The sequence below is a fragment of the Sapajus apella genome, unplaced genomic scaffold (genome assembly GCF_009761245.1).
Source record: "Sapajus apella isolate SASKATOON/1434 unplaced genomic scaffold, GSC_monkey_1.0 scaffold103, whole genome shotgun sequence".
Taxonomy (NCBI): domain Eukaryota; kingdom Metazoa; phylum Chordata; class Mammalia; order Primates; family Cebidae; genus Sapajus; species Sapajus apella.
The window spans coordinates 2,144,067-2,169,239 of NW_022437043.1; the positions used below are offsets into that span (position 1 = coordinate 2,144,067).

The window sequence follows — 25,173 nt, forward strand, 5'->3', positions numbered from 1 at the left end:
TATATCTGGCATGTCTCCCCATGCTATCTCTCCCCAACTCCCCACCTCCCGCTGTCCCTCCCCTATTTCCCCCCTACAGACCCCAGTGTGCGATGCTCCCCTCCCTGTGTCCATGTGTTCCCATTGTTCAACACCCACCTATGAGTGAGAACATGCTGTGTTTGGTTTTCTGTTCTTGTGTCAGTTTGCTGAGAATGATGGTTTCCAGGTTCATCCATGTCCCTACAAAGGATACGAACTCATTGTTTTTGATGGCTGCATAATATTCCATGGTGTATATGTGCCACATTTTCCCTGTCCAGTCTATCATCAATGGACAGTTGGATTGGTTCCAGGTCTTTGTTATTGTAAACAGTGCTGCAATGAACATTCGTGTGCATGTGTCCTTATAGTAGAACAATTTATAATCCTTTGGATATAGTATGTATTTTTTTTTGAGCATTGCAAATGAACAGATATATAAATAATTTTTTTTTGAGACAAGGTCTCACTCTGTCACCCAAGCAGGAGTGCAGTGGCAAAATCTCCGCTCACTGCAACCTCTTCCTCCCAGATTCAAGCGATTCTCATGCCTCAGCCTCCTGAGTAGCTGGATCACAGGCATAAGCCATCATGCCTGGCTAATTTTTGTATTTTTAGTAGAGATAAGGTTTCACCATGTTGGCCAGCCTAGTCTCAAACTCCTGGTCTCAAGTGACCTGCCCCCCTTGGCCTCCCAAAGTGTTAGGATTATAGGCTTAAGCCTTCTTGCCTGGACTTTTTCTTTTCAACTCTGTATTCAACGATGTCAGTGGCTAGAAATCAGCCACAGTGGTAGTATTCACACCACAGATATTGGCAAATGCTAGAAAAGAGAAGTTTTTATCCCTGCAGTGAGATAATGATTACATATTTACTAACACACTACTGCATATCCTGGTGTTTATGTAAAATGTTTTTCTAGGTTATAGTCACAGAAGAAGAATTTTTAAATCTTAGGATATTAACATGTAAAATTTTACTATATGTTGTTGAATTGTCCAGGGAAGTGTTTGTACCATTTCATATTCCTACCAGCAATGGGAAAGTTCATGATTTTTCAAATCTTCACCAATGCTTGCTATTTATTTTTATCAAACTTTCGGCTCTGAACTGGTATCATTATTTGGTTTTTGTTTCTTAGTAACAGCCTTCTTGAGACATAGCTGACATATAATAGACTGCACTTGTTTAACCTGTACAAAACTGATAAGTTGATGTATATTTAGGCACCCATAACATCATCACTATATCAAGACAGACAATAATGAATATATCTATCATCCTTGAAAGTTTCCTTGTGCCCCTTTGTTATTCCTCTGTCTTATTCCTTTCAGGCTGCTATAACAAAAATACCATAAACTGGGTGGCTTATAAACAACAGAAATATTTTTCTCACAATTCTGGAGGCTGGGAAGTTCAAGTTCAAGGCACCCGCTGATTCAGTGTCTGGTGAGGGCCCATTCTTCCTAGAGGGCAACTTCGTGCTGTGTTTGCACATGGTGGAAGGGAATTGTGCATTTTCAATAGTATGCAAGATTGATGTATCACATCAGGCAGAATTACGACCTAGTTATTGCCTTTATTTGGATATTAAATACGGTTTAAAGAGATGCATATGAGTCCCAAGTTGACAAGAGGTGTATTTGTGATGGTTAGTTTTATGTGTCTACTTGACTGGGTTAAAGGATACCTAGATAGGTGGTAAAACATTATTTCTGGGTGTATCTCTGAGGATGTTTCTGGAAGAGATTGGCATTTGAATCAAGGGACTGAGTAAGGTGAGTAAGAAAGATCCATTCTTACCAACGTGGGCAGGCATCATCCAATCCATTGAAGGCCCAGATAGAACAAAGAGGTAGAAGAAATTAGAGAGAGACAGAGAGAGAGAGAGAGAGAGATTGCACCACTGAACTCCAGCCTGGGTGACAGAGCGATCAGACACACACACACGCACACACGCACGCACGCACGCACGCATGCACTATGTTGCCCGGGCTGGTCTGAAACTCCTGGGCTCAAGCTATCCTCCCACCCCTGCATCCCTAAGTGCTGGCATCCCAGTGTTAGCCACTGCGCCTGGCCTAGTTCATTTTTTAAATTGTTAACTAGTATTCCATTATATGAACATACTACAATTTGTTGATCCATTCACATATTCGTGGATAGTAGGGTGATTTCTAGCTTTTGGCTATTACAAGTAAAGCTGCTATGTATAAGTCTTCTTGTGGACATAAGCTTTCATCTCTCTTGGATAGATATCTAAGAATGCTAAGAATGTTGTTACTGGATCATGGGCATACGTTTAATTTCATAAGACATTGCCAAACTTTTCCAAAGTGGTTATATAATTCGACATTGTCACTGGCAGTGTATGAGAGTTCCAATTGCTTTACATCCTTGTCAACACTTGGTATGGCCAGATTTTTTTTTTTTTTTTTTTACATTTTAGACATTACAAGGTGTATATAGTGATATCTCATAGTGGTTTAATTTGTATTTCTCTATTGAATAATAATTATTTGATTTTATTTTTGAGACAGGGTCTCACTCTGTTGTCCAGGGTGGAGTGCAGTGGTGTAATCATAGCCCACTGAGGAGCTGTGATTACAAGCATGTGCCACCATACCCGGCTAATCTTTTGTTTCAGTAGAGACGAGATCTCAGTATTTTGCCCAGGCTGGTCTCAAACTCCTGGGCTCAAGTGATCCTCTTTCGTTGGCCTCCCAAAGTACTGGGATTACAGGCATGAGCCACCATGCCCAGCTGATTTTTTTTTTAGGTGGAATCTCACTCTGTCGCTAAGGCTGGAGTATAGTGGCACAATCTTGGCTCACTGCAATCTCCACCCCCCGGGTTCAAATGATTCTCCTGCCTCAGTCTTCTGAGTAGCTGGGACTACAGCCACATGCTACTCCACCTGACTAACTTTTGTGTTTTTAGCAGAGACGGGGTTTCACCATGTGGGATAGGTTGGTCTTGAACTCCTGACCTCTGGTTATCCACCCACCTCAGCCTCCCAAAGTGCTGGGATTACAGCCATGAACCACCACTCCAGGCTTGATTTTTTTTAAAGACAGAGTCTTGCTTGGTCACTGTGGCTGGAATGCAGTAGTGCAATCATAGCTCATTGCAGCCTCCAACTCCTGGGTTCCAGTGATCCTCCAACCTCGGCCTCTGAGTAGCTGAGACAACAGGCACAAGCCACCACTGCCAGCAACTAAGAATTGTAGACATCTTTTCATGTACTTATTTGCCATCTATATGTCTTCTTTGGTGAAGTATCTGTTCAGACCTTTTCTCTATTCTTTTTTTTGATTGTTTGTCTACTTATTATTGAGTTTGGGAGTTCTATGTAAACTCAGAATACAAGTCCTTATCAGATAAGTGGTTTCCACATATTTTCTCCTAGTCCATGTCTTGTCTGTTCCTTCTCTTAATGGTGTCTGACCAGAAATTCTCAATTTTGATGTATCCATTTTTCCTTTTTTGGATTGTGCTTTTGATGTATTATCAAATAAATCTTTGCCTAACCCAAGATCACAAATATTTTTTTCCCATTTAACTGCAAGAGGGGGAAAAAAGAAGATACATTAGATAGAAGACAGTTGAAGAATATCCTTAAAGTACTAGAATTGTATATCCAGTGAAAATACCTTTCAAAATTAAGGCAATGTAAAGACTATTTTGGACATACAACACCTGAAATAATGTGTTACCCGCAGATCTGCACTACAAGAAATGTTCTAACCTGGGAGACATGGAGAAACCCTGTCTCTGCAAAAAACACAAAAATTAGCCAGGCCTGGTGGCACGCGTCTGTAGTCTCACCTACTCAAGAGGCTGAGGTGGGATGATCACTTGGGCCTGAGAGGTGGAGGTTGTAGCGAGCCAAGATTGAGTCACTGCAGTCCAGCCTGTGCGATAGAGTGAGATCCTGTCTCAAAAAAAAGAAAAAACAAAAAGAGAGAAAGACAGAGAAAGAGAGAGAGGAAGGAAGGAAGGAAGAAAGAAAGGTAGGAAGGAAGGAAGGAGAAAGAAAGAAAAGGAAAGAAGGAAAGAAAGAAGGAAAAGAAAGGAAAGAAGAAAGAAAGAAAAGAGAAAGACAAAGAAAGAAAGAAAGAAAAATATTAAAGTCCTCCAGGCAGAAGGGAAATGATACCAGATGGAAATCTGAATCTGTACAAACTTATAAGGAACACACTATATATATATGGGGGTATATTATTTTTCTGTCGTAACAAATTACCACAAATTTGGTAGATCAAAGCAACACAAATTTATCATTTTACAGATCTGTAGCTCATAGTCTGATGTGTGCCTCACCAAGCTAAAATCAGAGTACTAGAAGAGCTACGTTCTTTCCTGGAGGCCCTAGGGAAGGATTTATTTCCTTGCTGTCTGTCAGCTGAGGGGGTTGCCCTAAACCTTTAGAGTTCTGTGGTCTTTGCACATGACCTCCTACATCTCAGAATCTTTCTCACACTTCCATCAATCTGACTCATTCTTTCATGTCCTTCTTTCACTTTTAAGACTTGTGTGATTATAGTGGACTTACCTAATGATCCAGAATAACCTCCCCATCTCAAAGTCCATGATCTTAATCACATCTCCAAGGTCCTCTTTTTTTTTTTTTTTTTTTTTAAGAGTCTCCCTCTATTGCCCAGGCTGGTGTACAGCGGCATAATCTTGGCTCACTGCAGCCCCTATCTCCTGGATCAAGCGATTCTCCTGCCTCAGCCTCCCAAGTAGCTGGGCTACAAGCACGGGCCATCATGCCTGGCTATTGTTTGTATTTTTAGTAGAGTTGGGGTTTCACCATATTGGCCAGGCTGGACTCGAACTCCTGACCTCATGATCCACCCACCTCGGCCCCCCACAAACTGCTGGCATTACGAGCATAAGCCACGGTGCCCGGCCTCCAAGGTCCTCTTGCCATGAAAAGCAACATATTCCAGGAATTCTGGACAGACTTGAGATCTAAGAAAAAAAAGAAAAGAAAAAAGAAAAGCAACATATTCACAAGTTCTAGGAATTAGGATGTGGACATCTTTGAGGGATCATTATTCTGCCTATCACATTAGTAAATATAAACTACCATTTCCTCATTATTTAAGTAACTTTAAAAGATAATTGACTGTTTAAAGCAAAAATAAAAACAATATCTTATGGGGTTTATAAGATGTAATGGAAAAAAAAATATAAAGGTAAAACATGATAACAATAGCACAAAGGCCTAAGGGGGAGAAATAGAAGTGTAATGTAAACTCTTTTTCTTTTCTTTTTTTAATTTACATTTTTAAATTTTAGTAGAGATGGTGATATGGTTTGAAATTGTGTACCCGCTCAAATCTCATTTCGAATTTTTTTTCTTCTTTCTTTTTTTTCTTTTTTAAAACTCTGCTGAATAATTTTTTTTTTTTTTTTTGAGAAGGAGTTTCACTCTTGTTGCCCAGGCTGGAGTGCAGTGGCATGATCTTGGCTCACTACAACCTCCGTCTCCCAGGTTCAAGCAATTCTCCTGCCTCAGCCTCCTGAGTAGCTGGGATTACAGGCATGCACCACCATGCCCGGCTAATTTTTTTGTATTTTTAGTAGAGACGAACTTTCACCATGTTGGCCAGGCTGGTTTCAAACTCCTGACCTCAAGTGATCTGCCTGCCTCGGCCTCCCAAAGTGCTGGTATTACAGGCGTGAGCCACCATGCCCGGCTCATGTCAAATTTTAATCCCGATTGTTGGAGGAGGGACCTGGTGAAAGATGACTGAATAATGGTGGTGGATTTCCCCCTTGCTGTTCCCATGACAGAGAGTGAGTTTTCAGGAGACCTGGTTGTTTAAAAGTGTGTGGCACCTCCCACCTCTCTCTCTTCCTCCTGCTCCAGCCATTGTAAGACATGCCTGCTTCCCCTTCACCTTCCATTATGACTGTGAGTTTCCTGAGGCTTCCCCAGTAATGCTTCCTATACAGCCTACAGAACTATGAGCCCATTAAACCTCTTTTCTTCATAAATTACTAAGTCTCAGGTAATTCTTTACAGCAGTGCGAGAATGGAGATGGGGCTTAGGCTATGCTGCCCAGGCTGGTCTTTAACTTTTGGGTGCAAACGATCCTCCTACCTCAGCCTCTCAAAGTCCCGGGATTACAGGCATGAGCCACTGTGCCTGGCCTGAAGTTCTAATACTAAACATTAAGTAGTATAATAAGTTAGAGATGTTGCCAATTTTAGCTAAGAAATATACGTCCTTCTGCATTTTTCCTTGAATTTATGAATGAGAACTTGTGTAGTTTTCTATCAATAAAGGGAATGTGTAAGGTCAAAAAGCATGTGCTTATTTATCTTCAATAGACAGGATAGGTACAGTGGCTCATGCCTATAATCCCAGCACTTTGGGAGGCCAAGACACAAGGATCACTTGAGCACAGAAGTTCAAGACCAGCCTCGGCAACAAGGCGAGACCCCTTGTTTACAAAAAAATTAAAAATTATCAAGGTGTACTAATGTACACTGTGGTCCCAGCTACTTGGGAAGCTGAGGTTGGAGGCTCACTTGAACCTAAGAGGTCGAGGTGGCAGTGAGCCAAGATCATGCCACTCCAGCCTGGGCAACAGAGTCAGACCCTGTCTTGAAAAAGAAGAAGAAAAAAAATATTTCACTGGAAATTGCCAAACTGGTTGTATTCATTTACATTTTTATTAACAATAAATGAGACTTCCCATTTTATCATGACAGTACTTGGTGTTTTTAGACTGCTTAACTTTCATCAACCCATGGATATGAATATGTCATTTTATTTTACATATTGTGCATCTTTTCATGTTCTTTCATACACTTATTAACCATGTAGGTTTCCTTGTCTGCTAAATGCTTGTCCTTTTTTTTTCTTTTTCCTTGGGTTTATAGAAGTTCTTTACATACAGTCTGTATACTATACTAATGTTCAGTCAATTATGCATATTGAAAATGTATTGGAAGGCCAGGCGCGGTGGCTCACACCTGTAATCCCAGCACTTTGGGAGGCCGAGGTGGGCAGATCAAGAGGTCAGGAGTTTGAGACCAGCCTGACCAACATGGTGAAACCCATCTCTACTGGAAACACAGAAATTGCTGGGTGTGGTGGTGCATGCCCGTAATCCCAGCTACTGGAGAGGCTGAAGCAGGAGAATTGCTTGGACCCAGGAAACGGAGGTTGTAGTGAGCCGAAATTGCGCCGCTACACTCCAGCCTGAGCAACAGAGTGAGACTCCATCTCATAAATAAATAAATAAAAGCCAGCTATGGTGTCAAGCGCCTGTAGTCCCAGCTACTCAGGAGGCTTGAACCCAGGAGGTGGAGGCTGCAGTGAGCTGAGATCGCGCCACTGCACTGTAGCCTGGGTGACAGAGGGAAACTCAGTCTCAAAAAGAAAAGAAAAGAAAAGAAAAATTGCTGCCCATTAAACTGTGACATAATGCTTTGTTGTCATTGAAATTGTTTATTTATACTCATTGTAAGAGCTCCTTTAGCCTTATTTAGATATATACTTTTATCATATTTTTTGTGTTCATAAACATGAAAATGTATGTGAAATAAATTGGTTAAGATATTTCTAAAACTTCTTGACATTCAGAATTTGACTTTTCTGAATCACTATAAACTTCAATATCAATGTTTTTCCACACAATAATAGCTTCTGTGCCATCGACGACATTGGTAATGCAACGTTTATTATAAGAACAGTTTATCCACTGCTGTCTGAAATGTTCTTCCCAGACTCAGTAACAAAACATAGTTCAGCTTCACTTACTGTGCATATCTTCCTGTTTTAAGCCCTGTAAAGCTCTTGACTATTCTTTGTAAGAAAATATGCAACTTCAGACTGGGCACGGTGGCTCATGCCTGTAATCCCAGCACTTTGGGAGGCTGAGGCGGGCAGATCACGAGGTCTGGAGTTCAAGACCAGCCTGGCCAACATGTTGAAACCCCGTCTCTACTAAAGATACAAAAAATTGGCCAGGTGTGGTGGCATGCTCCTGTAATCCCAGCTACTCTGGAGGCTGAGGCAGGAGAATCACTTGAACCCGGGAGGTGGAGGTTGCAGAAGGTTGCAGTGAGCCGAGATTATGCCATTGCACTCCAGCCTGGGTGACAGAGCAAGGACTCTGTCTCAAAAAAAAAAAAAAAATTAAAAAATGCACATGACTTAATTGAAGCAACAAGAATATGAACAGCTATGACCAAAAGTTTACCCAGGCTTAGGCAATGACAGCTACAGTACAATCTATCCTAGAGGGTAAGGTGTAATAAAACATTGCCTGTGAGAAAATTCTGGAGCCAGTTTTAAAAATGTTTAAACTGTTTAAACTTTTGAGGAACAATGGTATTTGTAGCAGAATTGTTATCTTTTAAAAATGAAGTTATAGCCAGGATTGGTGGCTCACGCCTGTAATCCCAACACTTTGGGAGGCAGAGGTGGGCAGATCATCTGAGGTCAGGAGTTTGAGACCAGCCTGGCCAACATGGTGAAATCCCGTCTCTACTGAAAATACAAAAATTAGCTGGGTGTGGTGGCTCGCACCTGTAATCCCAGCTACTTGGGAGGCTGAGGCAGGAGAATCACTTGAACTCGGGAACGGGAGGTTGCAGTGAGCCGAAATCATGCCACTGCACTCCAGTCTGGGCAACAGAGTGAAACTTCATCTCAAAAAAAAAAGTTAAAACTTGGCTGGGCACAGTGGCCCACACCTGTAATCCCAGCACTTTGGGAGGCTGAGGCAGGTGGGTCACCTGAGATCAGGAGTTTGAGACGAGCCTGACCCCGTCTCTACTAAAAATACAAAAAGTAGCCAGGTGTGATGGCGAGCTCCTATAATCCCAGCTACTCGGGAGGCTGAGGCAGGAACATCGCTTGAATCCGGGAGGCAGAGGTTGCAGTGAGCCAAGATCACGCCACTACACTTCAGCCTGGGCAACACAGGGAGACTTTTTCTCAAAAAAAAGAAGAAGTTAAAACTTATAAAAGTTTACTTGTTTAAAGAAAAATTAAGGCCGAGCACGGTGACTCACACCTGTAATTCAGCACTTTGGCAGGCCCAGGCAGGTGGATCACAAAGTCAGGAGATTAAGACCAGTCTGGCCAACATAGTGAAATTCAGTCTCTACTAACAATACAAAAATTGTTAGTGGCGCGTGCCTGTAGTCCCACCTACTCGGGAGGCTGACGCAGGAGAATCAATTGAATGTGGGAGGCAGAGGTTGTGGTGAGCTGAGATCAAGCCACTGCACTCCAGACTGGACAACAGAGTGAGACTTCATCTCAAAAAAAGAAAAGAAAAGAAAAAGTTGGGCCAGGCCCCGTGGCTCACACTTGTAATCCCAGAATTTTGGGAGGCTGAGGCAGGCAGATGACTTGAGGTCAGAAGTTCGAGACCAGCCTGGACAACATGGTGAAACCCCGTCTCTACTAAAAATACAAAAATTTAGCCGTACAGTGGTGGCACACATCTGTAATCCCAGCTACTCAGGTAGCTGAGGCAGGAGAATCACTTGAACCCAAGAGGTGGCGGTTGCAGTGAGCTGAGATGATCGTACCACAGCACTTCAGCCTGGGTGACAGAGAGAGACTCTACCTCAAAAAACAAGTTAACTTGTAACCTCAAAACTATAAAAGTCCATAATAGGAAATTAAAATTATTGAAATGTAAAAAAACGAGTTAGTTATATAATTCTTAAATATCATAAATGGAGATTTAAAGTGACTTTTTTGTCTTTTCATAATGTTTTGTATATTTTCTTTCTTTTTTTTTTTTTGCTGTTAAAATACTATGTGCCTGTGGTTTTTTTTTTTTTTTTTTTCTGAGACGGAGTCTCTTTCTGTTGCCTAGGCTGGAGTGTAGTGGCACAATCTCAGCTCATGCCACCTCTGCTTCCCAGGTTCAAGTGATTCTCCTGCCTCAGCCTACCAAGTAGCTGGGACTACAAGCATGCACCACCACACCCAGTTAAACTTTGTAAAATGCTATATTATTTTTACCAGGATGGAAGCAGCTCAAATTAAAAAAAAAAAGTAATAAAATACTATATTTTATATGATTGCATTTTATAACTGATTATTGGGTTTAGGAATATTACTATTATTTTATATAGTGATCATGTATTCAGCAACTCTGCTAAACTAATTCTAAAGATTTGCCTAGTTTTCTATCTAGACAAATCATGTTGTCTAGAATTAACAGCACTGGGTCTCTTCCTTGGCAATTTATGCTTCCTAATTACTTTTCCTTTCTTATTATGTTGGCTAGGACAACTAACACAATTTGAAATAAATATAATTATCATGGGTACATTTGTCTTATTTAAAATGTTAATGTGGCCGGGCACAGTGGCTCACGTTTGTAAATCCAGCACTTTGGGAGCCAGGGCTGGCGAACCACTTGAGGCCAGGACTTTGGAACCAGCCTGGCAACATAGCAAAACTCTAGTCTCTACTAAAAATACAAAAACAATTAGCCAGCCATGGTGGCTTATGCCTATAGTCCCAGTTATTCAGGAAGCTGAGGCAGGAGATGGAGCAGAGCCCAGGAGGCAGAGGTTGCAGTGAGTGGAGATCACGCCATTGTACTCCAGCCTGGGCGACAGAGCAAAACTCTGTCTCAAAACAAAACAAAACAAAATAAAAAAAAAAAAACAAAAAGCAAATAAAAGTTAATGTTTATTTATTTTCGGCATCAAACAGGAATTTTGCTCTAGGTTTTTTCAGATACCTTTTTTAAGGTAAGGTCATTTCCTACATTCTCGGTTTGCTGTAAATTTTAATCTTGAATTAGTGATGAATTTGATCATATCTCTTTTTCTATCTACTAACATGACCCTGTAGTTCTTTTTAAAAAAAAATTTTAGGCCGGGCATGGTGGCTCACACTTGTAATCCCAGCGCTTTGGGAAGTCAAGGTGGGCAGACCACCCGAGGCTGGGAGTTTGAGACCAGCCTGATGAGCATGGAGAAACTCGTCTCTACTAAAAATACAAAATTAGCTGGACATGGTAATGCATGCCTGTAATCCCAGCTACTTGGGAGGCTGAGACAGGAGAATCACTTGAGCCTGGGAGGCAGAGGTTGCAGTGAGCCAAGATTGCACCATTGCACTCCAGCCTGGGCAAGAAGAGTGAAACTCCATCTCAAAGGAAAAAAAAAATTTTTTTTTTTAGAGACGGGATCTCACTATGTTACCCGGGCTGGTCTTTAATTCCTGAGCTCAAGGGATTCTCCTACCTCAGCCTCCCAAAGTGTTGGAATTACAGGTGTGAGCCATCATGGCTGGCTTAGTTCTTCTAATCTGTTAATATAGTTAATTCTGTTGGTAAATGTTCTGATTTTCAATGCATCTTGTACTCCTGCCATAAATTTTACCTAGTCATATTATAATTTTTTTTATTCAGGATTGCATTTAAGTTGTCATTTTATTTCAAATTTTGTAATTTGCAATTAGATGTAAAGTTAGTCTATAAGTTTCTTGTTCCTCATAAAATATATTAAATAGCTCTCTCTTTCTATTCTCTGATATCTCTTGCATAAATGAATCTCAAGGATTTCATAAAACTCACCTGTAAAACTATCTTAACCTGGGACTTTGATGATTTATGATTTATTACCAATTAAATTTCTGCCCATGGTTAGTAATCAGTCTCCTCACGTCTTCTATTTCCTCCTTTTTTTTTTGAGACAAGGCCTCCAGAGCCTCGCTCTGCCACCCAGCCTGGTCTATGTCTTCTTGGATCAACTTTGGAGTTATATATATATATATAATTAATATGTTAATAAAATATATATTTAATTATTCATTTAATGTGTTCTTTATTGGCACAAATTTGTTAACAGTGTTATTTTAGAATCTCTACATTAATTTAGTAATAATTGCTTTTTATTCCTCATTTTATTTTACTCATTCTTTTCTTGATCAGTCTTGCTAGAGATTTATTTTTGTAAATTTGTGAAGAAAATTTTCCATAAGTATTTTGCATAAAAATATTGTCTGTTTTTCCCTAGAAATTTATTTTGTTATTTCCAGTATCTATATTGATGTTTTCTAATTTAAAAAGTAATACTTGCTCAGTATTTTAAGAGTAATTAATATGTTGAATGTAGCAAGTGACCTATTTGCTTATCATTAGCTTTGAAAGTATGATCTTATAATACATACTGTGTTACACCTTGCTATTATCTTGTATGATATTTCCTTTTTCAAATAAAGATATTTTACTTAGAGCCAGGAAGTTATTAGCTTTCTTCATAATAATTTAAACCTGAACAAAATTAACTAATCTAACTTGTTATTTTTGCTACAGACATTAACCTTTGACCCGCAATACACATTACATTCAGGGTGAATCTTACAATGCATGTAAACATTTAACTCTGCTGTTTTAATTTGCAGGAATGAATAATAAAAGACTTACTTTTTCTTGGATTAGCTTAATAACAGCTCATATTTCGCCCTTAAGTATATTGGTTTTGAATTTAATCCTCTTTGTTTTTAATGTAGCTACATTTTTTCATCTTAAAAATCTCACGCATAAAAAACAATGAGTTCGTGTCCTTTGTAGGGACGTGGATGAATCTGGAAACCATCATTCTCAGCAAACTGACACAAGAACAGAAAACCAAACACCGCATGTTCTCACTCATAGGCGGGTGTTGAGCAATGAAAACACATGGACACAGGAAGGGGAGCATCACACAGTGGGGTCAGTTGAGGGAGGGCGCTAGGGGAGGGATAACTTGGGGAGAAATACCAGATATAGGTGATGAGGAGATGGAGGCAGCAAACCATCTTGTTGTGTATGTACTTATGCAACAATCTTGCATGATCTGCACATGTACCCCAGTACCTAAAGTACAAAAAAAAAAAAAAAAAACTCATGCTTGTTATCCCAGCACCTCGGGAGGCCAAGGTGGGTGGATTACCTGAGGTCAGCAGTTCAAGACCAGTCTGGCCAACATGGTGAAACACCATCTCTACTGAAAATATTAAAAATTAGCCAGGTATGGTTGGGGGCCACCTGTAGTCCCAGCTACTCAGGAGGCCGAGGCAGGAGAATTGCTTGAACCCAGGAGGCGGAGATTGCAGTGGGCTGAGATTGTGCCACTGCACTCCAACTTGGGCGACAGAGTGAGACTCTGTCTCAAAAATACATATATGTATATATATATTTCAGCCAGGCTTGGTGGCTCACGCCTGTAATCCCAGCACTTTGGAAGGCCGACGCTGGTGGATCACCTGAGGTCAGGAGTTCAAGACCAGGCTGGCCAACATGGTCAAAACTCCGTCTCTACAAAAACATACAAAAAATCAGCCAGAAGTGACAGTGTACACCTGTAATCCCAGCTACTCAGGAGGCTGAGGCAGAAGAATTGCTTGAAACCGGGAGGTGGGGGTTGCAGTGAGCCGAGATTATGCCATTGCACTTCAGCCTGGGTGACAGAGCAAGACTGCGTCTCAAAAAAAAAAAAAAAAAAATTACATTTCTCTTTTGTGGTTTGAAAGCCCCTATATATGCTCCATGGACATCTATCCTAGCTCTTCCAGAACAAGGGCCTCAGGTCTTTCTGTTTATGAATCTTCAGCCTCTGCACAATGCCTGGGTTATTACAGATGATGACATTACTGATAGCCACGATCCACTGAACACTGGCTGTATTCTAGGCACTGTGCCAACCGTTTTGCATGCATTATGAACATTTGATGAAACCATTTATTTATTTGTTTAAAATTAGGCTCTTTTATAACAGAAACTAGAACGACGGTTGCCAGGGACTGCGGTGAGGGGAAAATGGACAGTTGTTTAAATGGGTACAGAGTTTCAGTTTTAAAAGATGGAAAAGTGGGCCAGGCATGGCAGCTCACGCCTATAATCCCAGCACTTTGGGAGGCCAAGGTGGGCAGATCATGAGGTCAGGACTTCGAAACCAGCCTGACCAACATGGTGAAACCTTGTCTGTACTAAAAATACAAAAATTAGCCGGGCCTGGTGGCACGCGCCTGTAGTCCCAGCTACTCAGGAGGCTGAGGCAGAAGAATCGCTTGAATCCGGAAGGCGGAGGTTGCAGTGAGCGGAGATCTTACCACTGCACTCCAGCCTGGGCAACAGAGGGAAATTCCATCTCAAAAAATAAAATAAAATAGATAAAAGATGGAAAAGTTTGTGAAATCTGTTGAACAACGACGTGCATATATTTAACACTTTTATACTGTACTCTTAAAAATGGTTAGGATGGTAAATTTTATGTTATGTGTTTTTTACCACAATAAAAAATTGTTTTTGAAATCAGGCCCTCTTAAATCAAAACCACGAAGAGGTTTTACCTCACACCTGTTGGTATGACTATTATTATCGAAACAAAAGAAATTAATTGTTGGCAAGGACATAGAGAAATTGGAATCCAACTGTTGATGGGAATGTAAAATTTTGTAAGTGCTAAGGAAAACAGTATGAAGTTTTCTCAAAAACATTAAAAACGGAGTTACCACAGGTTCCAGTAATCCCATTTCTAGATATATATCCAAATGAAACAAATTCATTATCTTTTTTTTAACACAGAAATTTATTCTTTTTTTTTTGGGGGGGGGGGACGGAGTTTCGCTCTTGTTACCCAGGCTGGAGTGCAATGGCGCGATCTCAGCTCACCGCAACCTCCACCTCCTGGGTTCAGGCAATTCTCCTGCCTCAGCCTCCTGAGTAGCTGGGATTACAGGCATGCGCCACCATGCCCAGCTAATTTTTTGCATTTTTAGTAGAGACAGGGTTTCACCGTGCTGACCAGGATGGTCTCGATCTCTTGACCTCGTGATCCACCCGCCTCGGCCTCCCAACGTGCTGGGATTACAGGCTTGAGCCACCGCGCCCGACCAGAAATTTATTCTTAAATGTACAACAGCTCCAAGACAACACTTAATTCCAGCTATAGGTGGCAAAAGATGCTATGGCAGGGAATACAGATGTTTAAATACGGATGAAATAAAGGGTCACCATCTCCTCAGGGACAAGGAACAGCTTACTTTTTGCCAGATTTCTTAATTCCATCTGTGGCCAGGGGCCCCTTCCCCGTGGCCTTTGCTTTTAGCTCTTCGAGTTTCTTCTGCTCTTCTTTTTGTTTCTGCTTGAAAGCCTGATCTTCCTCGCCCATCTCCTTGGCCTGCTTCTTGGGCTGTTTCAGGGGCTTCTTCTTGCCACCTTCCTGGCCGGACACGGCGCCTGCCGCCCCTTTCCCAGACCCTGCCACCGGACTCATTATCTTAACTCTTACAGTCCTCCGCTTTACCAGCTACGCTATCGAAGAGCATCAAATTCATTATGTCGAAGAGATATCTGTACTTTCAGGTTCATTGCAGCATTATTCACAATAGTCAAGAGGTATGTATTGATCTATTCTCACACTGCTATTAAAAAATACCTGGGGCCAGGTATGGTGGTTCACACCTGTAATCCCAGCACTTTGGGAGGCGAAGGAGGGAGAATCGCCTGAGGTCAGGAGTTCGAGGCCAGCCTGGCCAACATGGTGAAACCCCATCCCTACTAAAAATACAAAAATTAGTCCGGGCGGGGTGGCTCATGCCTGTAATCCGAGCACTTTGGGAGGCCAAGGCAGGCAGATCACTTGTGGTCAGGAGTTTGAGACCAGCCTGACCAACATGGTGAAACCCCATCTCTACTAAAAAAAAAAAAAAAAAAAAAAAAATACAAAAATTAGCCAGGTGTGGTGGCAAGGGCCTGTAGTCCCAGATACTCAGGAGGCTGAGGCAGGAGAATCGCTTGAGCCTGGGAGGCGGAGGCTGCAGTGAGTCCAGGTTTTGCCACTGCACTCCAGCCTGGGCAACAAAGCTATACTCCGTCTCAAAAAAAATAAATAAATACAAATTAAAATATAAAAATTGGCTAGGCGTGTTGGCACATGCCTGTAGTCCCAGCTACTTAGGAGGCTGAGGCAGCAGAGTCACTTGAACCTGGGAGGCAAAGGTTGCAGTGAGCCAAGATCATGCCACTGTACTCCAGCCTCAGTGACACAGTGAGACTCCATCTCAAAAAAAAAAAAAAAAAAAAAAGCCAGGCATGGTGCCAAGCACCTGTAATACCAGTCATTCAGGAGGCTGAGGCCGGAGAGATTACTTGAGCCCAGGAGGTTGAAGCTGCAGTGAGCGGTGATGGTGCCACTGCACTCCAGCCTGGACCACAGAGCAAGACCTTGTTTCCAAAAAAAAAAAAAAAAAAAAGGAAAGTTAGCAGTCAAATAATGCACTTTGAGATCTATTCAGGACTGTAGAGTGGTTAAGGAGGAGACATCACCTTTTTGTTACAGCAGCATTCTCTGAATTGAGATTGGAGCTGGAAGAGGAAAATGAGCAAAGATTGAACTGGAGCAACAAGTCATTTTCCAAGGGTGTGAGAATTCTTACAGAGGCAAAGGTCAGGAGGGGAGACTGGGTACTATTTGGAGTGAAGATTGGAAAGGAATTGAAGGGTTACTGTTGACTCTCAGACTTTCAGCAAAGGACTTTCTAGGGAATGATCACTTCTCCCCAGGATTCACGGGGAGAAAGGAATCAGGTCTCCCTCTTGTGTGGAAATTTTGCCTTGGAGAGCAAGAACTGTGCGTGGGCTATGTGTGTGAGGATTTGGAGGTGGGCAGGGGCAGGAAAGGGAGCTGCCTAGAGGCTACCATCATTAAACAGGGAGCACAGAGCCTCTCTTCTGAGGCCCCACACTTTCGAAATAACAGTAAGGATGAGCTTTCGATCCTTCTGCCTCAACCTCTCAAGTAGTTGGGACTACAGGTGTGCACCACCACACCCAGCTAATGTTGTTTATTTTTTTTGTAGAGATGAGATCTCACTATCTGGCCCAGGCTGGTCTCTAACTCCTGGGCTTAAGTAATCTACCTGCATCAGCCTCCCAAAGTGCTGGGATTATAGGCGTGAGCCACCACACCCAGGCAAAAAACCATTCTTCGCTTGCTACATTTTCGGGTCACAAAAAGTACATTGAATTGTAGGCAAGTTAGTAAAGGTAACCATTTATCTAGAATGGAGGATTGTGTATTGAGGCTTTCTTCATGAAGAAAGCAGAAGGGGCCAGGTGTGGTGGCTTACGTCTGTAATCCTAGCACTTTGGGAGGCCGAGGAGGGCGGGTCACCTGAGGTCAGGAGTTCGAGGCCAGCCTGGCCAACATGGTGAAAACACGTCTCTACTAAAACTACAAAAAATTAGCTGGGCCCACGTGGTGGCATGCACCTGTAATCCCAGCTACTTGAGAGGCTGAGGCAGGACAATCACTTGAACCTGGAAGGCGGAGGTTGCAGTGAGCTGAGATCATACCACTGCACTCCAGCCTGGGCAACAGAGTGAGACTGTCTCAAAAAAAGAAAAAAGAAACAAAGAAAACAAAAGCCGGGAGGGGGGGAGCTAACAGTTTTGGAGTGCCAGGTTAAGTGTGTTTATGTTCATCCTCCTTTGATAAAAACACCAAACCTCTCTGAATATCATCCCAAAGTTCCATGCTTATAATTTACGGTAACATTTAGTCAACTCCCGAATAACATACATCCTTGTCAGATTATGTTTTCTCATTTCCATGCCAACATTTTTTGGGTGCCCATCCAACCTGATACATATAAATCTTAATTTCCCATTGGAATGTACCCAGAAATATTCAGCATTAATGGATTGTTTGTTCATGTCTTATGCTAAAATTTGTTTAAGATGAGTAGGTGTCTTGTTTGTTCTGTCATTAGAGAGATCGTATGTTAGCACAGCCATATGGAGAGTGTTTTTATTCTTTTAAGAGTTCAAAACAGGGCATCTCCTAAGAAGCCTTAATTGCGTGTCCAAGTACAACATAAAAGCAAAACAATAACTGATGTCCTAGTCATGCCAAACAGCTATTTATTTTAGTCCATTTATTTCCAACATTACGTTTAATGTCTAAAAGCAAAGCAAAACAAAACAAAGCAGAAACTAATTTTACTATACAGCTAGACACTATAATCTTGGTGCCTAAGAAAATGATACCTCTGTATTCTTGAACTCCTAAGTTCAAAGCTATCTGCCCACCTCAGCCTCCCAAAGTGCTAGGATTACAGGCATGAGCCAATGTGCTGGCTAATGCTTGCATATTCTGAGCACAATAGCGATTCTAGGCAGGGCACAGTGTCTCACGCCTGTAATCCTAGCACTTTGGAAGGCCAAGACAAGAGGATCACTTGAGCCCAGGAGTTGGAGACCAGCCTGGACAACTTGGTAAGATCCTTTCTCTAAAAAAAAAAAAAAAATTTTTTTTTTTTTTTTTGAGACAGAGTCTCACTGTTGTCGGCCAGGGCTGGAGAGCAATGGTGCGATCTCTGCTCACTGCAACCTCCACCTCCCAGGTTCCAGCAATTCTCCTGCCTCAGTCTCCCGAGTAGCTGGGATTACAGGCATGTGCCACCACCCCAGCAAATTTTTGTATTTTTAGTAGGAACGGGTTTCACCATGTTGGCCAGGCTGGTCTTGAACTCCTGACCTCAGGTGATCCACCCACCTCAGCCTCTCAAAGTGCTGGGATTACAGGCGTGAGCTATCATACACTTCCAATAATTCACAATTGATTTGTAGAAGTGGAACTTCTGGGTCCAGCACGTTGGCTCACACCTGTAATTCCAGCACTTTGGGATGCCGAGACGGGTGGATCACAAGGTCAAGAGATCGAGACCATCCTGGCCAACATGGTGAAACTCCATCTCTACTAAAATCACAAAAATTAGCCGGGCATGGTGGCGCGTACCTGTAGTCCCAGCTTCTCTGGAGGCTGAGGCAGGAGAATCCCTTGAACCTGGGAGGCAGAGGTTGCAGTGAGCTGAGATCATGCCACTGCACTCCAGCCTGGTGTCAAGAGAAAGGCTATGTCTCAAAAAAAAAAAAAAAAAAAAAAGGAAAAAGAAGTGGAACTTCTGGGCCAAACTGTAAACGCATTTGCATTTTTGCTAGTTATTGCCCCTGCACCCCCTCTCCACTGTTTTAACACCTTAAGCCCCACATAAAAACTCTTGGTATAATTTCAGTGTTCGTGTTCTTACCATCTCCACAGTGATACTAGTGCACTGGACTACTCAAGGGGATGACGTTGGTGTCACCTCTGGGAAGGACAGGCAGGCATGACCACCAAGGGCACCACTTGTCTGCCCTCCTTCTCTATCAGTGTCACTGTCCTCAGAGCATTTGTGAGGCCCCAGAGGTTGCTCCCCAGGGAACCATAGCGGTGCTTCATCCACCCCTGCCCTCTCTCTAGTGTCTTAGAATGATCTCACATCATCAAAAAGCATCTCTTACATCCCCCCAAGGCCTTCTCTGAAGATTTATAAATAATCCACCACAAAGTTTTAATGACATCATGAATTACTGAATGGGGATTTCAGTTAAACACTGCTTTACCCAAAGGACTAAGCCTAATGGTGGAAATTTCCATACCCAAGGCAAGCCTAGTGACAGGTCACTGCTCTGCAGGGAGCCTTTGCTTATGCTCCACCAGCACCCACTCTGTCCCCTTCCCCCCAAGGCAAGATGTTGAGTGTTCCCCTCCCGGACTTTTTTTTTTTTTTTTTTTTTTGAGACAGAGTCTTGCTTTGTTGCCCAGGCTGGAGTACAGTGGGGTGATCTCAGCTCACTGCAATCTCTGCCTCCTGGGTTCAAGCGATTCTCCTGCCTCAGCCTCCAGAGTAGCTGGGACTACAGGCACGTGACACAATGCCTGGCTAATTTTTTGTATTTTTAGTAGAGACAGGATTTCACCATGTTGGCCAGGCTGGTCTCGAACTCCTGACCTCAGGTGATACACCACCTGCCTCAACTTCCTGAAGTGCTGGGATTATAGGCGTGAGCCACCGTGCCCAGGCGAATGAGACCTAATTTAACTGACTCCATCTTGCTTCTAACCTCGAAGCTTTCCTTGTTCCTTCTTGGGCATAAGCTGAATTAACTCTGGGAGAAACTTTAAATATAGCTTATAGTTTAAAACAAAGACGATAACAGCCCTTTCCCAAAGCAGACCTCCTCTCCTGGGGACTAGATTGCCTTTGTAGTACTAACATTAGCCATAAGATTAGAAAGTGTGGTTTAGGAGCCATGCAGCTAAAGCTACAAGATTCTGACTCTCCCTAAACTGCTCGTAAGATCAGTTCTTGAGGTATTTTGCAGATCTTGCCCTTGAATAAACTGACCATAACCCTATCAGAAAACTTTCATTCAATGAGTTGACCTTATTAAGAGTTTAGACTTGGCCGGACACCGTGGCTCACACCTGTAATCCCAGCACTTTGGGAAGCCAAGGCAGGAGGATTGATTGAGCCCAGGAGTTCGAGACCAGCCTGGGTAACATAGCAAGGCCCTGTCTCTACAAAAATTAGCCAGACGCGGTGGAGCACGCCTTTATTCCCAGCTACTACGAAGAATGAGGCAAGAGGATCATTTGAGCCCAGAGGTCAAGGCAGCAGTGAGCCGTTATTGTAACTGCCTAATGGGTAGTTACAACCAGCTCGATACACTGGCTCATCTGATCTTGTGACCCAACCCAGCAACTGAACTGACTTAGTGCAACAAGACAGCTCCAACTCCCTATGAATTCATCCCTGACCAATCAGCACTCCCAGCTCACTGGCTTCCTGTCACCCACCAAGTTGTCCTTAAAAACTCTGCTCCCCTGGCCAGATGCGGTGGCTCACGCCTGTAGTCCCAACACTTTGGGAGGCCGAGGCAGGCAGATCATGAGGTCAAGAGATCAAGACCATCCTGGCCAACATGGTGAAACCACATCTCTACTAAAAATACAAAATATAGTTGGCATGCTAGTGCACGCCTAAAGTCCCAGCTACTTCAGAGGCTGAGGCAGGAGAATCACTTGAATCCAAGAGGCAGAGGTTGCAGTGAGCTGAGATCATGCCATTGCACTCCAGCAAGACTTTATCTAAAAAACAAACAAACAAATAAAAAACCTCTGTTTCCCGATTTGATTTGAGTAATTTGAGTAACAATAAAACTCCGGTCTCCTGCAGAGCCAGCTCTGCGTGAATTACTCTTTCTCTATTGCAATTTCTCTGTCTCGATGAATCAGCTCTGTCTAGGCAGCAGTCAAGGTGAACCCACTCGGCAGTTACAATAACGGCTCACTGCTGCCTTGACCTCTGGGCTCAAATGATCCTCTTGCCTCAGCCTTCCTAGTAGCTGGGAATACAGGTGTGCTCCACTGCATCTGGCTAATTTTTGTAGAGACAGGGCCTTCCTATGTTACCCAGGCTGGTCTTGAACTCCTGGGCTCAAGCGATCCTGCCTTGGCTTCCCAAAGTGCTGGGATTACAGGTGTGAGCCACGGTGTCCGGCCAAGTCTAAACTCTTAATAAGGTCAACTCATTGAATGAAAATTTTCTGATAGGGTTATGGTCGGTTTATTTAAAAAAAAAAAAAAAAAAAAGAGCCTCAGACCACTCTTTCACCAGGCTCCAGGCTGTATTTCTATTGCCTGGTTTAACAATCCAGGACTTTTCTCAATATGAGTAGAGAATAAGGAAGCAGGTCATGCATCCCTTGTGTAAGCCTGTGGTTGGAGAAGCCTGTGAGGGGCCTGGTGCAGTAGCTCACATCTGTAATCCCAGAACTTTGGGAGGTCGAGGTGGGTGGATCACCTGAAGTTGGGAGTTCGAGACCAGCCTGGCCAACATGATTAAACCCTGTCTCTACTAAAAATACAAAAATTAGCCGGGCATGGTGGTACATGCCTGTAATCCCAGCTACTTGGGAGGCTGAGGCAGGAGAATTGTTTAAGCCCCAGGAGGCAGAGATTGCATTGAGCTGAGATCACCCCTGCACTGCAGCCTGGGTGACAGTGAGACTCCATCTCAAAAAAAAAAAAAAAAAGTTAGATCTCATTCACTGTCTCAATCATAATTTTGCAAGGGCAGTCTCATTATCGCACCACTGCACTTCCACCTGGGCAACAGAGTGAGACCCTGTCTCAAACAAACAAACAAAAGTTTAGATTTGATGACTGGTCAATCAGCAAATATTTGTGGGGCAAACCTTCCACCCAAGAGACATAGGAGCCAATGAATCAATTCATTCCTCTTTGTTGTCTCTGTCTCCTGCCCCAGCTTCCTCCTGCTTCCGCCAGCCAGAGAAGTCCTGAGACAGAGTTTATGGGGCTTCTCTAGGGCACAGTCCCACAGACTGAGCAATTATATTGCACATAGAGACGGCCAGCTTGATAACACATCATTGCATTGGCTCTCCATCCTTCTCTGCTTTGCTCCCCCAATGGGGAAACAGCGTATATGCCCTCTGCCTCAGGCTTTGCTTTCTGAGGAAATCAATCTAGGATATAAAAAGAAAAAGGAGTGACAGGAGCTATAGTGTAGCTAAAATCTCTGATTCTAATTGAGAAAGGCTGATAGAGAGGAGGAGTCAGACAGTGGTGAGCAGTGATTCAGAGTAGAATATAGCTCAGCATAGACTCAGAGAAGGATATAGGTCAGACAGCCCCCTTAGGCTGGGAAGCATCAACAGTCCTTTTGTGTTAAAAACTGAAAAAGGGCTGGGCGAGATGGCTCACACCTGTAATAATCCCAGCACTTTGGGAGGCTGAGGCGGGCAGATCACCTGAGGTTGGGAGTTAGAGACCAGCCTGACTAACATGGACAAACCCTGTCCCTATAAAAATACAAAATTAACCGGGCATGGTGGTGCATGCTTGTAATCCCAGCTACTTGGGAGGCTGAGGCAGGAGAATCGCTTGAACCCGGGAGGCAGAGGTTGCGGTGAGCCGAGATCGCACCACTGCACTCCAGCCTGGGTGACAGAGTGAGACTCTGTCTCAAAATAATAATAATAATAATAATAAAATTGGGGGGACGACATGGTAAAAAAAACTATAGATGTGTTCAAAAGAAATATAAGAAACAAAAAATTTACAAATTATAATTTTGTTGCAAATGTTCTTAACGATTGAAAAGAAAAAAACAAACAGAAAAATCAGTGAAAGACACGATCAGAGGGTTCACAGAAAAAGAAAAGCAATGAATCTCAAGCATGAAAAATGTTGAACTTCACGCATAACAAGGGAAATGCAACTGACCAGTACACTGAAATACCATGTCTTGTTGAGCAGATTGGCAAAAATTCAAGTTTGAAAATGTTCTCTGTCGGTGAGCCTGTGGGGAAGTAGGCATTCTCATTCATTGCAGGTTGGAGTGTGAAATGTTGCAGCCCCTATGGAGAGGAATTTGGTCATATTTAGCAAAAAGGCAAATGCATTTACAGTTTTTGATCCAGCAATCCCACTTCTTGGAAACAACTGTAAATTATACCTGAACAGATTTGAAATAATACGCACAAGGTTATGTGCCGGGCATTATCTGTACAAACAGAAGTTTGGGAACAATTCATGTGTCCATCAATAGAGAACTGATTGAAGAAATCATTGTACAGGCACAGACGGATACTATTCAGTCTTCACAAAAAAACAAAGCAGGAGGAAGGTCTCTGTATTAGTTTGTCGTGACTGTCGTAACTATAAACTTGGTGGCTTAAGACAACAGAGCTTTATTATCTCACAGTTCTGGAGGCCAGAAGTCCAAAATCAAGGTCTCAGTAGGGTTCATTCCTTCTGGAGGCTCCGAAGGAGAATCTGTTTCATGCTTCTCTCCTTGCTTCTGGTGGCTGCCTGCAGTCCTTGGCATCCTTTAGCTTGTAACTGCGTCAGCCTAATCTCTACCTCCATTTTCACACAGCCTTCCCCTTTGTCTCAAATCTCCCTCTCTTTTCTTTTATAAGGACATTCCTAATTGGATTTATGGCTCACATTAATCCAGAATGGTCTTGTTGATCTTGTCTTTTTTTTTTTTTTTTTTTTGAGACAGGGTCTGTCTCTGTTGCCCAGGATGGAGTGCAGTGGCACAATCTCGGCTCACTGCAACCTCCGCCTCCTGGGTTCAAGCGATTCTCCTGCCTCAGCCTCCCAAGTAGCTGAGACTACAGGAACATGCCACCACACCTGGCTAATTTTTTGTATTTTTACTAGAGACGCGTTTCACCATGTTGGCCATGCTGGTCTCTAACTCCTGACCTCAGGTGATCCTCCTGCCTCAGTCTCCTTAGTAACTAGGACTAGAGGTGCATGTCACAATGGCCGGCTACTTTTTTAAAATTACTTTTTGTAGAGATGGAGTATTGTTATGTTGTCCAGGCTGGTCTTGAATTCCTGGCTTCAAACAATCCTCCTGTCTTGGCCTCCCAAAGTGCTGAGATATAGGCGTGAGCTGCTGAGCCTGGCCAAAATCAAAACCTAACTGAAATTTTTTTTTTCAAATTCTAAAATTGAAAACAAATTTGAACAAATGAACCTAATTCTATGTCAGGTAGTATCACTGCACAGAGAAAAAATTTAGTTTATATGATTATTATAATATTGAAATATAGTATATCCTTATTGGTACATATTCTAAGATAAAAAGAATTGCAAACACATCTTTAACTTCATTTTGTAATTTGTTATTAGTACTATCTATATTGTTTTAAAATTTTTACATATATTGTAAGATGGAGCAAATTATATTAACATTATTAGAAATCAAGATTTTCAGGCTGTGTGCAGTGGCTCACACCTGTAATTCCAACACTTTGGGAGGCTGAGGAGGGAGAATTTCTTGAGGCCAGGCATTCAGGACTAGCCTGGGTAACACAGCGAGACTCCATCTCTGTAATAAAAATAAAAATAAAAGTAATTTTTAAAAAAGAAATCAATAATTTCTGTGTAAAAAAAGATATACAAGTATTTTGCATATACTGGTATATCTTTCTTGTATATCTTTTCTTGTCTATCTTACTTTGTATATCGAAAAATAAGCTTTACATTTTAATTAGAAATATAAATAATAAAAGAAAAACAGAGAAAGTGAATGAAACTAAAAGCTGTTTTTTTGAAAAGATCAATAAAATTTAAAAAATTAAAAGTAGTAAAAGAAACAAGATCAACAAAATTGAACTTTTCCATTTCATTTCTGTATTAACACACATATTAGAATAAAGCTTCATAGGACCTCCTTACTAGCCAATTTTTTTTTTTTTTTTTTTTTTTTTTTTTTTTTTTTTTTTTTTTTTTTA

The 25,173-nt window shown here is 42.2% G+C and overlaps 1 pseudogene across 1 annotated transcript; it reads right to left on the minus strand.

Annotated features, from left to right (window-relative positions):
- Positions 1-14,904: 14,904 nt before the first annotated feature.
- LOC116536715 lies at positions 14,905-15,286 on the minus strand (annotated as a pseudogene). The gene has a single exon (XR_004262769.1). The product of XR_004262769.1 is annotated as a translation machinery-associated protein 7 pseudogene (transcript).
- Positions 15,287-25,173: the final 9,887 nt, after the last annotated feature.